The following is an 18,513-nucleotide window of genomic DNA, read 5'->3' as shown; positions in this document are numbered from 1 at the left end:
AATACTTTGATAATACGTATATGTTGGTTAGAAGGTTCAATGTTCATTTCTTCTATTTGGTTGAAAACTGTTGCTCGCCTCTTTCAGAACACAGTTTTTCTGAGTTAACAAGTAAGGGAAACAGGAACATTTAGAAAGACATACATGAGAACAAGATAGCATCTAATACCTTCAGTTCCAAGGGCTACATCTAGATTTTCAGTAGTATATGCGTTAATCTCCTCGGAAAACAAGAGATGTCCAGAATTCTCTATCTCTGCTTCCGCCTTCTATGGCAATGCCACCGATGACTATCTCACACAATCAACGCCATCACCACACTCACAGAGAGGAGAAAGCTCTATCTTGTGTTATAATTGCTAGAAATGTTCATGTTCTCTCCTGTTTCAAAGAAGGAGTCTTTACGAAAGAGTATTTTTAGGCTAGGCCTCATTTAAAACACGGTATTTCCTCAGTTTTACAGTGAATTACAAAGAAACAAAATAGGGAACAAATGTGAACGGTGAAATCTCATATATTTCTTTTGGTGTGTCACGTGTAACACACTACCCAGAAGACTCTAGGTTTCCTGAAAGCAGTGTTTACCCTTTGTTGTATTGTATAAACTTGAAAGTCCACTGAAGCAAACAATGGAACAGAACAACGGCACAGCAAGGGCAGAATTCCATCTGTTGAAATACTTTGATAATACGTATATGTTGATTATAAAATTCAATGTACATTTCTTCTATTTGGTTGAAAACTGTTGCTCGCCTCTTTCAGAACACAGTTTTTCTGAGTTAACAAGTAAGGGAAACAGGAACATTTAGAAAGACATACATGAGAACAAGATAGCATCTAATACCTTCAGTTCAAAGGGCTACATCTGGACTTTCAGTAGAATATACGTTAATCTCCTCGGAAAACAAGAGAGGTCCAGAATCCTCCATCTCTGCTTCCGCTTTCTATGGCAATGCCACCGATGACTATCTCAAACAATCAACGAAATCACCACACGCACAAAGAGGAGAAAGCTCTATCTTGTGTTATAATTGCTAGAAATGTTCATGTTCTCTACTATTTCAAAGTAGGATTCTTTATGAAAGAGAATTGATAGGCTGGCCTCTTTTAAAACACGGTATTTCCTGAGTTTCACAGTGAATTACAAAGAAACAAAATAGGGAACAAATGTGAACGGTGAAATCTCATATATTTCTTTTGGTGTGTCACGTGTAACACACTACCCAGAAGACTCTAGGTTTCCTGAAAGCAGTGTTTACCCTTTGTTGTATTGTATAAACTTGAAAGTCCACTGAAGCAAACAATGGAACAGAACAACGGCACAGCAAGGGCAGAATTCCATCTGTTGAAATACTTTGATAATATGTATATGTTGGTTAGAAGGTTCAATGTTCATTTCTTCTATTTGGTTGAAAACTGTTGCTCGCCTCTTTCAGAACACAGTTTTTCTGAGTTAACAAGTAAGGGAAACAGGAACATTTAGAAAGACATACATGAGAACAAGATAGCATCTAATACCTTCAGTTCCAAGGGCTACATCTAGATTTTCAGTAGTATATGCGTTAATCTCCTCGGAAAACAAGAGATGTCCAGAATTCTCTATCTCTGCTTCCGCCTTCTATGGCAATGCCACCGATGACTATCTCACACAATCAACGCCATCACCACACTCACAGAGAGGAGAAAGCTCTATCTTGTGTTATAATTGCTAGAAATGTTCATGTTCTCTCCTGTTTCAAAGAAGGAGTCTTTACGAAAGAGTATTTTTAGGCTAGGCCTCATTTAAAACACGGTATTTCCTCAGTTTTACAGTGAATTACAAAGAAACAAAATAGGGAACAAATGTGAACGGTGAAATCTCATATATTTCTTTTGGTGTGTCACGTGTAACACACTACCCAGAAGACTCTAGGTTTCCTGAAAGCAGTGTTTACCCTTTGTTGTATTGTATAAACTTGAAAGTCCACTGAAGCAAACAATGGAACAGAACAACGGCACAGCAAGGGCAGAATTCCATCTGTTGAAATACTTTGATAATACGTATATGTTGATTATAAAATTCAATGTACATTTCTTCTATTTGGTTGAAAACTGTTGCTCGCCTCTTTCAGAACACAGTTTTTCTGAGTTAACAAGTAAGGGAAACAGGAACATTTAGAAAGACATACATGAGAACAAGATAGCATCTAATACCTTCAGTTCAAAGGGCTACATCTGGACTTTCAGTAGAATATACGTTAATCTCCTCGGAAAACAAGAGAGGTCCAGAATCCTCCATCTCTGCTTCCGCTTTCTATGGCAATGCCACCGATGACTATCTCAAACAATCAACGAAATCACCACACGCACAAAGAGGAGAAAGCTCTATCTTGTGTTATAATTGCTAGAAATGTTCATGTTCTCTACTATTTCAAAGTAGGATTCTTTATGAAAGAGAATTGATAGGCTGGCCTCTTTTAAAACACGGTATTTCCTGAGTTTCACAGTGAATTACAAAGAAACAAAATAGGGAACAAATGTGAACGGTGAAATCTCATATATTTCTTTTGGTGTATCACGTGTAACACACTACCCAGAAGACTCTAGGTTTCCTGAAAGCAGTGTTTACCCTTTGTTGTATTGTATAAACTTGAAAGTCCACTGAAGCAAACAATGGAACAGAACAACGGCACAGCAAGGGCAGAATTCCATCTGTTGAAATACTTTGATAATACGTATATGTTGGTTAGAAGGTTCAATGTTCATTTCTTCTATTTGGTTGAAAACTGTTGCTCGCCTCTTTCAGAACACAGTTTTTCTGAGTTAACAAGTAAGGGAAACAGGAACATTTAGAAAGACATACATGAGAACAAGATAGCATCTAATACCTTCAGTTCAAAGGGCTACATCTGGACTTTCAGTAGAATATACGTTAATCTCCTCGGAAAACAAGAGAGGTCCAGAATCCTCCATCTCTGCTTCCGCTTTCTATGGCAATGCCACCGATGACTATCTCAAACAATCAACGAAATCACCACACGCACAAAGAGGAGAAAGCTCTATCTTGTGTTATAATTGCTAGAAATGTTCATGTTCTCTACTATTTCAAAGTAGGATTCTTTATGAAAGAGAATTGATAGGCTGGCCTCTTTTAAAACACGGTATTTCCTGAGTTTCACAGTGAATTACAAAGAAACAAAATAGGGAACAAATGTGAACGGTGAAATCTCATATATTTCTTTTGGTGTATCACGTGTAACACACTACCCAGAAGACTCTAGGTTTCCTGAAAGCAGTGTTTACCCTTTGTTGTATTGTATAAACTTGAAAGTCCACTGAAGCAAACAATGGAACAGAACAACGGCACAGCAAGGGCAGAATTCCATCTGTTGAAATACTTTGATAATAAGTATATGTTGGTTAGAAGGTTCAATGTACATTTCTTCTATTTGGTTGAAAACTGTTGCTCGCCTCTTTCAGAACACAGTTTTTCTGAGTTAACAAGTAAGGGAAACAGGAACATTTAGAAAGACATACATGAGAACAAGATAGCATCTAATACCTTCAGTTCAAAGGGCTACATCTGGACTTTCAATAGAATATACGTTAATCTCCTCAGAAAACAAGAGAGGTCCAGAATCCTCTATCTCTGCTTCCGCCTTCTATGGCAATGCCACCGATGACTATCTCACACAATCAACGAAATCACCACACGCACAGAGAGGAGAAAGCTTTATCTTGTGTTATAATTGCTAGAAATGTTCATGTTCTCTTTTGTTTCAAAGAAGGTTTCTTTATGAAAGAGAATTGATAGGCTAGGCCTCTTTTAAAACACAGTATTTCCTGAGTTTCACAGTGAATTACAAAGTAACAAAATAGGGAACAAATGTGAACGGTGAAATCTCATATATTTCTTTTGGTGTGTCACGTGTAACACACTACCCAGAAGACTCTAGGTTTCCTGAAAGCAGTGTTTACCCTTTGTTGTATTGTATAAACTTGAAAGTCCACTGAAGCAAACAATGGAACAGAACAATGGCACAGCAAGGGCAGAATTCCATCTGTTGAAATACTTTGATAATACGTATATGTTGGTTAGAAGGTTCAATGTTCATTTCTTCTATTTGGTTGAAAACTGTTGCTCGCCTCTTTCAGAACACAGTTTTTCTGAGTTAACAAGTAAGGGAAACAGGAACATTTAGAAAGACATACATGAGAACAAGATAGCATCTAATACCTTCAGTTCAAAGGGCTACATCTGGACTTTCAGTAGAATATACGTTAATCTCCTCGGAAAACAAGAGAGGTCCAGAATCCTCCATCTCTGCTTCCGCTTTCTATGGCAATGCCACCGATGACTATCTCAAACAATCAACGAAATCACCACACGCACAAAGAGGAGAAAGCTCTATCTTGTGTTATAATTGCTAGAAATGTTCATGTTCTCTACTATTTCAAAGTAGGATTCTTTATGAAAGAGAATTGATAGGCTGGCCTCTTTTAAAACACGGTATTTCCTGAGTTTCACAGTGAATTACAAAGAAACAAAATAGGGAACAAATGTGAACGGTGAAATCTCATATATTTCTTTTGGTGTATCACGTGTAACACACTACCCAGAAGACTCTAGGTTTCCTGAAAGCAGTGTTTACCCTTTGTTGTATTGTATAAACTTGAAAGTCCACTGAAGCAAACAATGGAACAGAACAACGGCACAGCAAGGGCAGAATTCCATCTGTTGAAATACTTTGATAATACGTATATGTTGGTTAGAAGGTTCAATGTTCATTTCTTCTATTTGGTTGAAAACTGTTGCTCGCCTCTTTCAGAACACAGTTTTTCTGAGTTAACAAGTAAGGGAAACAGGAACATTTAGAAAGACATACATGAGAACAAGATAGCATCTAATACCTTCAGTTCCAAGGGCTACATCTAGATTTTCAGTAGTATATGCGTTAATCTCCTCGGAAAACAAGAGATGTCCAGAATTCTCTATCTCTGCTTCCGCCTTCTATGGCAATGCCACCGATGACTATCTCACACAATCAACGCCATCACCACACTCACGGAGAGGAGAAAGCTCTATCTTGTGTTATAATTGCTAGAAATGTTCATGTTCTCTCCTGTTTCAAAGAAGGAGTCTTTACGAAAGAGTATTTTTAGGCTAGGCCTCATTTAAAACACGGTATTTCCTCAGTTTTACAGTGAATTACAAAGAAACAAAATAGGGAACAAATGTGAACGGTGAAATCTCATATATTTCTTTTGGTGTGTCACGTGTAACACACTACCCAGAAGACTCTAGGTTTCCTGAAAGCAGTGTTTACCCTTTGTTGTATTGTATAAACTTGAAAGTCCACTGAAGCAAACAATGGAACAGAACAACGGCACAGCAAGGGCAGAATTCCATCTGTTGAAATACTTTGATAATACGTATATGTTGATTATAAAATTCAATGTACATTTCTTCTATTTGGTTGAAAACTGTTGCTCGCCTCTTTCAGAACACAGTTTTTCTGAGTTAACAAGTAAGGGAAACAGGAACATTTAGAAAGACATACATGAGAACAAGATAGCATCTAATACCTTCAGTTCAAAGGGCTACATCTGGACTTTCAGTAGAATATACGTTAATCTCCTCGGAAAACAAGAGAGGTCCAGAATCCTCCATCTCTGCTTCCGCTTTCTATGGCAATGCCACCGATGACTATCTCAAACAATCAACGAAATCACCACACGCACAAAGAGGAGAAAGCTCTATCTTGTGTTATAATTGCTAGAAATGTTCATGTTCTCTACTATTTCAAAGTAGGATTCTTTATGAAAGAGAATTGATAGGCTGGCCTCTTTTAAAACACGGTATTTCCTGAGTTTCACAGTGAATTACAAAGAAACAAAATAGGGAACAAATGTGAACGGTGAAATCTCATATATTTCTTTTGGTGTATCACGTGTAACACACTACCCAGAAGACTCTAGGTTTCCTGAAAGCAGTGTTTACCCTTTGTTGTATTGTATAAACTTGAAAGTCCACTGAAGCAAACAATGGAACAGAACAACGGCACAGCAAGGGCAGAATTCCATCTGTTGAAATACTTTGATAATACGTATATGTTGGTTAGAAGGTTCAATGTTCATTTCTTCTATTTGGTTGAAAACTGTTGCTCGCCTCTTTCAGAACACAGTTTTTCTGAGTTAACAAGTAAGGGAAACAGGAACATTTAGAAAGACATACATGAGAACAAGATAGCATCTAATACCTTCAGTTCCAAGGGCTACATCTAGATTTTCAGTAGTATATGCGTTAATCTCCTCGGAAAACAAGAGATGTCCAGAATCCTCTATCTCTGCTTCCGCCTTCTATGGCAATGCCACCGATGACTATCTCACACAATCAACGACATCACCACACTCACGGAGAGGAGAAAGCTCTATCTTGTGTTATAATTGCTAGAAATGTTCATGTTCTCTCCTGTTTCAAAGAAGGAGTCTTTACGAAAGAGTATTTTTAGGCTAGGCCTCATTTAAAACACGGTATTTCCTGAGTTTCACAGTGAATTTCAAAGAAACAAAATAGGGAACAAATGTGAACGGTGAAATCTCATATATTTCTTTTGGTGTGTCACGTGTAACACACTACCCAGAAGACTCTAGGTTTCCTGAAAGCAGTGTTTACCCTTTGTTGTATTGTATAAACTTGAAAGTCCACTGAAGCAAACAATGGAACAGAACAACGGCACAGCAAGGGCAGAATTCCATCTGTTGAAATACTTTGATAATACGTATATGTTGATTATAAAATTCAATGTACATTTCTTCTATTTGGTTGAAAACTGTTGCTCGCCTCTTTCAGAACACAGTTTTTCTGAGTTAACAAGTAAGGGAAACAGGAACATTTAGAAAGACATACATGAGAACAAGATAGCATCTAATACCTTCAGTTCAAAGGGCTACATCTGGACTTTCAGTAGAATATACGTTAATCTCCTCGGAAAACAAGAGAGGTCCAGAATCCTCCATCTCTGCTTCCGCTTTCTATGGCAATGCCACCGATGACTATCTCAAACAATCAACGAAATCACCACACGCACAAAGAGGAGAAAGCTCTATCTGGTGTTATAATTGCTAGAAATGTTCATGTTCTCTACTATTTCAAAGTAGGATTCTTTATGAAAGAGAATTGATAGGCTGGCCTCTTTTAAAACACGGTATTTCCTGAGTTTCACAGTGAATTACAAAGAAACAAAATAGGGAACAAATGTGAACGGTGAAATCTCATATATTTCTTTTGGTGTATCACGTGTAACACACTACCCAGAAGACTCTAGGTTTCCTGAAAGCAGTGTTTACCCTTTGTTGTATTGTATAAACTTGAAAGTCCACTGAAGCAAACAATGGAACAGAACAACGGCACAGCAAGGGCAGAATTCCATCTGTTGAAATACTTTGATAATACGTATATGTTGGTTAGAAGGTTCAATGTTCATTTCTTCTATTTGGTTGAAAACTGTTGCTCGCCTCTTTCAGAACACAGTTTTTCTGAGTTAACAAGTAAGGGAAACAGGAACATTTAGAAAGACATACATGAGAACAAGATAGCATCTAATACCTTCAGTTCCAAGGGCTACATCTAGATTTTCAGTAGTATATGCGTTAATCTCCTCGGAAAACAAGAGATGTCCAGAATCCTCTATCTCTGCTTCCGCCTTCTATGGCAATGCCACCGATGACTATCTCACACAATCAACGACATCACCACACTCACGGAGAGGAGAAAGCTCTATCTTGTGTTATAATTGCTAGAAATGTTCATGTTCTCTCCTGTTTCAAAGAAGGAGTCTTTACGAAAGAGTATTTTTAGGCTAGGCCTCATTTAAAACACGGTATTTCCTGAGTTTCACAGTGAATTTCAAAGAAACAAAATAGGGAACAAATGTGAACGGTGAAATCTCATATATTTCTTTTGGTGTGTCACGTGTAACACACTACCCAGAAGACTCTAGGTTTCCTGAAAGCAGTGTTTACCCTTTGTTGTATTGTATAAACTTGAAAGTCCACTGAAGCAAACAATGGAACAGAACAACGGCACAGCAAGGGCAGAATTCCATCTGTTGAAATACTTTGATAATACGTATATGTTGATTATAAAATTCAATGTACATTTCTTCTATTTGGTTGAAAACTGTTGCTCGCCTCTTTCAGAACACAGTTTTTCTGAGTTAACAAGTAAGGGAAACAGGAACATTTAGAAAGACATACATGAGAACAAGATAGCATCTAATACCTTCAGTTCAAAGGGCTACATCTGGACTTTCAGTAGAATATACGTTAATCTCCTCGGAAAACAAGAGAGGTCCAGAATCCTCCATCTCTGCTTCCGCTTTCTATGGCAATGCCACCGATGACTATCTCAAACAATCAACGAAATCACCACACGCACAAAGAGGAGAAAGCTCTATCTGGTGTTATAATTGCTAGAAATGTTCATGTTCTCTACTATTTCAAAGTAGGATTCTTTATGAAAGAGAATTGATAGGCTGGCCTCTTTTAAAACACGGTATTTCCTGAGTTTCACAGTGAATTACAAAGAAACAAAATAGGGAACAAATGTGAACGGTGAAATCTCATATATTTCTTTTGGTGTATCACGTGTAACACACTACCCAGAAGACTCTAGGTTTCCTGAAAGCAGTGTTTACCCTTTGTTGTATTGTATAAACTTGAAAGTCCACTGAAGCAAACAATGGAACAGAACAACGGCACAGCAAGGGCAGAATTCCATCTGTTGAAATACTTTGATAATACGTATATGTTGGTTAGAAGGTTCAATGTTCATTTCTTCTATTTGGTTGAAAACTGTTGCTCGCCTCTTTCAGAACACAGTTTTTCTGAGTTAACAAGTAAGGGAAACAGGAACATTTAGAAAGACATACATGAGAACAAGATAGCATCTAATACCTTCAGTTCCAAGGGCTACATCTAGATTTTCAGTAGTATATGCGTTAATCTCCTCGGAAAACAAGAGATGTCCAGAATCCTCTATCTCTGCTTCCGCCTTCTATGGCAATGCCACCGATGACTATCTCACACAATCAACGACATCACCACACTCACGGAGAGGAGAAAGCTCTATCTTGTGTTATAATTGCTAGAAATGTTCATGTTCTCTCCTGTTTCAAAGAAGGAGTCTTTACGAAAGAGTATTTTTAGGCTAGGCCTCATTTAAAACACGGTATTTCCTGAGTTTCACAGTGAATTTCAAAGAAACAAAATAGGGAACAAATGTGAACGGTGAAATCTCATATATTTCTTTTGGTGTGTCACGTGTAACACACTACCCAGAAGACTCTAGGTTTCCTGAAAGCAGTGTTTACCCTTTGTTGTATTGTATAAACTTGAAAGTCCACTGAAGCAAACAATGGAACAGAACAACGGCACAGCAAGGGCAGAATTCCATCTGTTGAAATACTTTGATAATACGTATATGTTGATTATAAAATTCAATGTACATTTCTTCTATTTGGTTGAAAACTGTTGCTCGCCTCTTTCAGAACACAGTTTTTCTGAGTTAACAAGTAAGGGAAACAGGAACATTTAGAAAGACATACATGAGAACAAGATAGCATCTAATACCTTCAGTTCAAAGGGCTACATCTGGACTTTCAGTAGAATATACGTTAATCTCCTCGGAAAACAAGAGAGGTCCAGAATCCTCCATCTCTGCTTCCGCTTTCTATGGCAATGCCACCGATGACTATCTCAAACAATCAACGAAATCACCACACGCACAAAGAGGAGAAAGCTCTATCTTGTGTTATAATTGCTAGAAATGTTCATGTTCTCTACTATTTCAAAGTAGGATTCTTTATGAAAGAGAATTGATAGGCTGGCCTCTTTTAAAACACGGTATTTCCTGAGTTTCACAGTGAATTTCAAAGAAACAAAATAGGGAACAAATGTGAACGGTGAAATCTCATATATTTCTTTTGGTGTGTCACGTGTAACACACTACCCAGAAGACTCTAGGTTTCCTGAAAGCAGTGTTTACCCTTTGTTGTATTGTATAAACTTGAAAGTCCACTGAAGCAAACAATGGAACAGAACAACGGCACAGCAAGGGCAGAATTCCATCTGTTGAAATACTTTGATAATACGTATATGTTGATTATAAAATTCAATGTACATTTCTTCTATTTGGTTGAAAACTGTTGCTCGCCTCTTTCAGAACACAGTTTTTCTGAGTTAACAAGTAAGGGAAACAGGAACATTTAGAAAGACATACATGAGAACAAGATAGCATCTAATACCTTCAGTTCAAAGGGCTACATCTGGACTTTCAGTAGAATATACGTTAATCTCCTCGGAAAACAAGAGAGGTCCAGAATCCTCCATCTCTGCTTCCGCTTTCTATGGCAATGCCACCGATGACTATCTCAAACAATCAACGAAATCACCACACGCACAAAGAGGAGAAAGCTCTATCTTGTGTTATAATTGCTAGAAATGTTCATGTTCTCTACTATTTCAAAGTAGGATTCTTTATGAAAGAGAATTGATAGGCTGGCCTCTTTTAAAACACGGTATTTCCTGAGTTTCACAGTGAATTACAAAGAAACAAAATAGGGAACAAATGTGAACGGTGAAATCTCATATATTTCTTTTGGTGTATCACGTGTAACACACTACCCAGAAGACTCTAGGTTTCCTGAAAGCAGTGTTTACCCTTTGTTGTATTGTATAAACTTGAAAGTCCACTGAAGCAAACAATGGAACAGAACAACGGCACAGCAAGGGCAGAATTCCATCTGTTGAAATACTTTGATAATACGTATATGTTGGTTAGAAGGTTCAATGTTCATTTCTTCTATTTGGTTGAAAACTGTTGCTCGCCTCTTTCAGAACACAGTTTTTCTGAGTTAACAAGTAAGGGAAACAGGAACATTTAGAAAGACATACATGAGAACAAGATAGCATCTAATACCTTCAGTTCCAAGGGCTACATCTAGATTTTCAGTAGTATATGCGTTAATCTCCTCGGAAAACAAGAGATGTCCAGAATTCTCTATCTCTGCTTCCGCCTTCTATGGCAATGCCACCGATGACTATCTCACACAATCAACGCCATCACCACACTCACAGAGAGGAGAAAGCTCTATCTTGTGTTATAAATGCTAGAAATGTTCATGTTCTCTCCTGTTTCAAAGAAGGAGTCTTTACGAAAGAGTATTTTTAGGCTAGGCCTCATTTAAAACACGGTATTTCCTCAGTTTTACAGTGAATTACAAAGAAACAAAATAGGGAACAAATGTGAACGGTGAAATCTCATATATTTCTTTTGGTGTGTCACGTGTAACACACTACCCAGAAGACTCTAGGTTTCCTGAAAGCAGTGTTTACCCTTTGTTGTATTGTATAAACTTGAAAGTCCACTGAAGCAAACAATGGAACAGAACAACGGCACAGCAAGGGCAGAATTCCATCTGTTGAAATACTTTGATAATACGTATATGTTGATTATAAAATTCAATGTACATTTCTTCTATTTGGTTGAAAACTGTTGCTCGCCTCTTTCAGAACACAGTTTTTCTGAGTTAACAAGTAAGGGAAACAGGAACATTTAGAAAGACATACATGAGAACAAGATAGCATCTAATACCTTCAGTTCAAAGGGCTACATCTGGACTTTCAGTAGAATATACGTTAATCTCCTCGGAAAACAAGAGAGGTCCAGAATCCTCCATCTCTGCTTCCGCTTTCTATGGCAATGCCACCGATGACTATCTCAAACAATCAACGAAATCACCACACGCACAAAGAGGAGAAAGCTCTATCTTGTGTTATAATTGCTAGAAATGTTCATGTTCTCTACTATTTCAAAGTAGGATTCTTTATGAAAGAGAATTGATAGGCTGGCCTCTTTTAAAACACGGTATTTCCTGAGTTTCACAGTGAATTACAAAGAAACAAAATAGGGAACAAATGTGAACGGTGAAATCTCATATATTTCTTTTGGTGTATCACGTGTAACACACTACCCAGAAGACTCTAGGTTTCCTGAAAGCAGTGTTTACCCTTTGTTGTATTGTATAAACTTGAAAGTCCACTGAAGCAAACAATGGAACAGAACAACGGCACAGCAAGGGCAGAATTCCATCTGTTGAAATACTTTGATAATACGTATATGTTGGTTAGAAGGTTCAATGTTCATTTCTTCTATTTGGTTGAAAACTGTTGCTCGCCTCTTTCAGAACACAGTTTTTCTGAGTTAACAAGTAAGGGAAACAGGAACATTTAGAAAGACATACATGAGAACAAGATAGCATCTAATACCTTCAGTTCCAAGGGCTACATCTAGATTTTCAGTAGTATATGCGTTAATCTCCTCGGAAAACAAGAGATGTCCAGAATTCTCTATCTCTGCTTCCGCCTTCTATGGCAATGCCACCGATGACTATCTCACACAATCAACGCCATCACCACACTCACAGAGAGGAGAAAGCTCTATCTTGTGTTATAATTGCTAGAAATGTTCATGTTCTCTCCTGTTTCAAAGAAGGAGTCTTTACGAAAGAGTATTTTTAGGCTAGGCCTCATTTAAAACACGGTATTTCCTCAGTTTTACAGTGAATTACAAAGAAACAAAATAGGGAACAAATGTGAACGGTGAAATCTCATATATTTCTTTTGGTGTGTCACGTGTAACACACTACCCAGAAGACTCTAGGTTTCCTGAAAGCAGTGTTTACCCTTTGTTGTATTGTATAAACTTGAAAGTCCACTGAAGCAAACAATGGAACAGAACAACGGCACAGCAAGGGCAGAATTCCATCTGTTGAAATACTTTGATAATACGTATATGTTGATTATAAAATTCAATGTACATTTCTTCTATTTGGTTGAAAACTGTTGCTCGCCTCTTTCAGAACACAGTTTTTCTGAGTTAACAAGGGAAACAGGAACATTTAGAAAGACATACATGAGAACAAGATAGCATCTAATACCTTCAGTTCAAAGGGCTACATCTGGACTTTCAGTAGAATATACGTTAATCTCCTCGGAAAACAAGAGAGGTCCAGAATCCTCCATCTCTGCTTCCGCTTTCTATGGCAATGCCACCGATGACTATCTCAAACAATCAACGAAATCACCACACGCACAAAGAGGAGAAAGCTCTATCTTGTGTTATAATTGCTAGAAATGTTCATGTTCTCTACAATTTCAAAGTAGGATTCTTTATGAAAGAGAATTGATAGGCTGGCCTCTTTTAAAACACGGTATTTCCTGAGTTTCACAGTGAATTACAAAGAAACAAAATAGGGAACAAATGTGAACGGTGAAATCTCATATATTTCTTTTGGTGTATCACGTGTAACACACTACCCAGAAGACTCTAGGTTTCCTGAAAGCAGTGTTTACCCTTTGTTGTATTGTATAAACTTGAAAGTCCACTGAAGCAAACAATGGAACAGAACAACGGCACAGCAAGGGCAGAATTCCATCTGTTGAAATACTTTGATAATACGTATATGTTGGTTAGAAGGTTCAATGTTCATTTCTTCTATTTGGTTGAAAACTGTTGCTCGCCTCTTTCAGAACACAGTTTTTCTGAGTTAACAAGTAAGGGAAACAGGAACATTTAGAAAGACATACATGAGAACAAGATAGCATCTAATACCTTCAGTTCCAAGGGCTACATCTAGATTTTCAGTAGTATATGCGTTAATCTCCTCGGAAAACAAGAGATGTCCAGAATTCTCTATCTCTGCTTCCGCCTTCTATGGCAATGCCACCGATGACTATCTCACACAATCAACGCCATCACCACACTCACAGAGAGGAGAAAGCTCTATCTTGTGTTATAATTGCTAGAAATGTTCATGTTCTCTCCTGTTTCAAAGAAGGAGTCTTTACGAAAGAGTATTTTTAGGCTAGGCCTCATTTAAAACACGGTATTTCCTCAGTTTTACAGTGAATTACAAAGAAACAAAATAGGGAACAAATGTGAACGGTGAAATCTCATATATTTCTTTTGGTGTGTCACGTGTAACACACTACCCAGAAGACTCTAGGTTTCCTGAAAGCAGTGTTTACCCTTTGTTGTATTGTATAAACTTGAAAGTCCACTGAAGCAAACAATGGAACAGAACAACGGCACAGCAAGGGCAGAATTCCATCTGTTGAAATACTTTGATAATACGTATATGTTGATTATAAAATTCAATGTACATTTCTTCTATTTGGTTGAAAACTGTTGCTCGCCTCTTTCAGAACACAGTTTTTCTGAGTTAACAAGTAAGGGAAACAGGAACATTTAGAAAGACATACATGAGAACAAGATAGCATCTAATACCTTCAGTTCAAAGGGCTACATCTGGACTTTCAGTAGAATATACGTTAATCTCCTCGGAAAACAAGAGAGGTCCAGAATCCTCCATCTCTGCTTCCGCTTTCTATGGCAATGCCACCGATGACTATCTCAAACAATCAACGAAATCACCACACGCACAAAGAGGAGAAAGCTCTATCTTGTGTTATAATTGCTAGAAATGTTCATGTTCTCTACTATTTCAAAGTAGGATTCTTTATGAAAGAGAATTGATAGGCTGGCCTCTTTTAAAACACGGTATTTCCTGAGTTTCACAGTGAATTACAAAGAAACAAAATAGGGAACAAATGTGAACGGTGAAATCTCATATATTTCTTTTGGTGTATCACGTGTAACACACTACCCAGAAGACTCTAGGTTTCCTGAAAGCAGTGTTTACCCTTTGTTGTATTGTATAAACTTGAAAGTCCACTGAAGCAAACAATGGAACAGAACAACGGCACAGCAAGGGCAGAATTCCATCTGTTGAAATACTTTGATAATACGTATATGTTGGTTAGAAGGTTCAATGTTCATTTCTTCTATTTGGTTGAAAACTGTTGCTCGCCTCTTTCAGAACACAGTTTTTCTGAGTTAACAAGTAAGGGAAACAGGAACATTTAGAAAGACATACATGAGAACAAGATAGCATCTAATACCTTCAGTTCCAAGGGCTACATCTAGATTTTCAGTAGTATATGCGTTAATCTCCTCGGAAAACAAGAGATGTCCAGAATCCTCTATCTCTGCTTCCGCCTTCTATGGCAATGCCACCGATGACTATCTCACACAATCAACGCCATCACCACACTCACAGAGAGGAGAAAGCTCTATCTTGTGTTATAATTGCTAGAAATGTTCATGTTCTCTCCTGTTTCAAAGAAGGAGTCTTTACGAAAGAGTATTTTTAGGCTAGGCCTCATTTAAAACACGGTATTTCCTCAGTTTTACAGTGAATTACAAAGAAACAAAATAGGGAACAAATGTGAACGGTGAAATCTCATATATTTCTTTTGGTGTGTCACGTGTAACACACTACCCAGAAGACTCTAGGTTTCCTGAAAGCAGTGTTTACCCTTTGTTGTATTGTATAAACTTGAAAGTCCACTGAAGCAAACAATGGAACAGAACAACGGCACAGCAAGGGCAGAATTCCATCTGTTGAAATACTTTGATAATACGTATATGTTGATTATAAAATTCAATGTACATTTCTTCTATTTGGTTGAAAACTGTTGCTCGCCTCTTTCAGAACACAGTTTTTCTGAGTTAACAAGTAAGGGAAACAGGAACATTTAGAAAGACATACATGAGAACAAGATAGCATCTAATACCTTCAGTTCAAAGGGCTACATCTGGACTTTCAGTAGAATATACGTTAATCTCCTCGGAAAACAAGAGAGGTCCAGAATCCTCCATCTCTGCTTCCGCTTTCTATGGCAATGCCACCGATGACTATCTCAAACAATCAACGAAATCACCACACGCACAAAGAGGAGAAAGCTCTATCTTGTGTTATAATTGCTAGAAATGTTCATGTTCTCTACTATTTCAAAGTAGGATTCTTTATGAAAGAGAATTGATAGGCTGGCCTCTTTTAAAACACGGTATTTCCTGAGTTTCACAGTGAATTACAAAGAAACAAAATAGGGAACAAATGTGAACGGTGAAATCTCATATATTTCTTTTGGTGTATCACGTGTAACACACTACCCAGAAGACTCTAGGTTTCCTGAAAGCAGTGTTTACCCTTTGTTGTATTGTATAAACTTGAAAGTCCACTGAAGCAAACAATGGAACAGAACAACGGCACAGCAAGGGCAGAATTCCATCTGTTGAAATACTTTGATAATACGTATATGTTGGTTAGAAGGTTCAATGTTCATTTCTTCTATTTGGTTGAAAACTGTTGCTCGCCTCTTTCAGAACACAGTTTTTCTGAGTTAACAAGTAAGGGAAACAGGAACATTTAGAAAGACATACATGAGAACAAGATAGCATCTAATACCTTCAGTTCCAAGGGCTACATCTAGATTTTCAGTAGTATATGCGTTAATCTCCTCGGAAAACAAGAGATGTCCAGAATCCTCTATCTCTGCTTCCGCCTTCTATGGCAATGCCACCGATGACTATCTCACACAATCAACGACATCACCACACTCACAGAGAGGAGAAAGCTCTATCTTGTGTTATAAATGCTAGAAATGTTCATGTTCTCTCCTGTTTCAAAGAAGGAGTCTTTACGAAAGAGTATTTTTAGGCTAGGCCTCATTTAAAACACGGTATTTCCTCAGTTTTACAGTGAATTACAAAGAAACAAAATAGGGAACAAATGTGAACGGTGAAATCTCATATATTTCTTTTGGTGTGTCACGTGTAACACACTACCCAGAAGACTCTAGGTTTCCTGAAAGCAGTGTTTACCCTTTGTTGTATTGTATAAACTTGAAAGTCCACTGAAGCAAACAATGGAACAGAACAACGGCACAGCAAGGGCAGAATTCCATCTGTTGAAATACTTTGATAATACGTATATGTTGATTATAAAATTCAATGTACATTTCTTCTATTTGGTTGAAAACTGTTGCTCGCCTCTTTCAGAACACAGTTTTTCTGAGTTAACAAGTAAGGGAAACAGGAACATTTAGAAAGACATACATGAGAACAAGATAGCATCTAATACCTTCAGTTCAAAGGGCTACATCTGGACTTTCAGTAGAATATACGTTAATCTCCTCGGAAAACAAGAGAGGTCCAGAATCCTCCATCTCTGCTTCCGCTTTCTATGGCAATGCCACCGATGACTATCTCAAACAATCAACGAAATCACCACACGCACAAAGAGGAGAAAGCTCTATCTTGTGTTATAATTGCTAGAAATGTTCATGTTCTCTACTATTTCAAAGTAGGATTCTTTATGAAAGAGAATTGATAGGCTGGCCTCTTTTAAAACACGGTATTTCCTGAGTTTCACAGTGAATTACAAAGAAACAAAATAGGGAACAAATGTGAACGGTGAAATCTCATATATTTCTTTTGGTGTATCACGTGTAACACACTACCCAGAAGACTCTAGGTTTCCTGAAAGCAGTGTTTACCCTTTGTTGTATTGTATAAACTTGAAAGTCCACTGAAGCAAACAATGGAACAGAACAACGGCACAGCAAGGGCAGAATTCCATCTGTTGAAATACTTTGATAATACGTATATGTTGGTTAGAAGGTTCAATGTTCATTTCTTCTATTTGGTTGAAAACTGTTGCTCGCCTCTTTCAGAACACAGTTTTTCTGAGTTAACAAGTAAGGGAAACAGGAACATTTAGAAAGACATACATGAGAACAAGATAGCATCTAATACCTTCAGTTCCAAGGGCTACATCTAGATTTTCAGTAGTATATGCGTTAATCTACTCGGAAAACAAGAGATGTCCAGAATTCTCTATCTCTGCTTCCGCCTTCTATGGCAATGCCACCGATGACTATCTCACACAATCAACGCCATCACCACACTCACAGAGAGGAGAAAGCTCTATCTTGTGTTATAAATGCTAGAAATGTTCATGTTCTCTCCTGTTTCAAAGAAGGAGTCTTTACGAAAGAGTATTTTTAGGCTAGGCCTCATTTAAAACACGGTATTTCCTCAGTTTTACAGTGAATTACAAAGAAACAAAATAGGGAACAAATGTGAACGGTGAAATCTCATATATTTCTTTTGGTGTGTCACGTGTAACACACTACCCAGAAGACTCTAGGTTTCCTGAAAGCAGTGTTTACCCTTTGTTGTATTGTATAAACTTGAAAGTCCACTGAAGCAAACAATGGAACAGAACAACGGCACAGCAAGGGCAGAATTCCATCTGTTGAAATACTTTGATAATACGTATATGTTGATTATAAAATTCAATGTACATTTCTTCTATTTGGTTGAAAACTGTTGCTCGCCTCTTTCAGAACACAGTTTTTCTGAGTTAACAAGTAAGGGAAACAGGAACATTTAGAAAGACATACATGAGAACAAGATAGCATCTAATACCTTCAGTTCAAAGGGCTACATCTGGACTTTCAGTAGAATATACGTTAATCTCCTCGGAAAACAAGAGAGGTCCAGAATCCTCCATCTCTGCTTCCGCTTTCTATGGCAATGCCACCGATGACTATCTCAAACAATCA

Source organism: Furipterus horrens, unplaced genomic scaffold (genome assembly GCF_987537825.1).
Source record: "Furipterus horrens unplaced genomic scaffold, mFurHor1.1.pri manual_scaffold_8, whole genome shotgun sequence".
Lineage (NCBI taxonomy): Eukaryota > Metazoa > Chordata > Mammalia > Chiroptera > Furipteridae > Furipterus > Furipterus horrens.
This window is presented reverse-complemented; position numbering follows the sequence as displayed.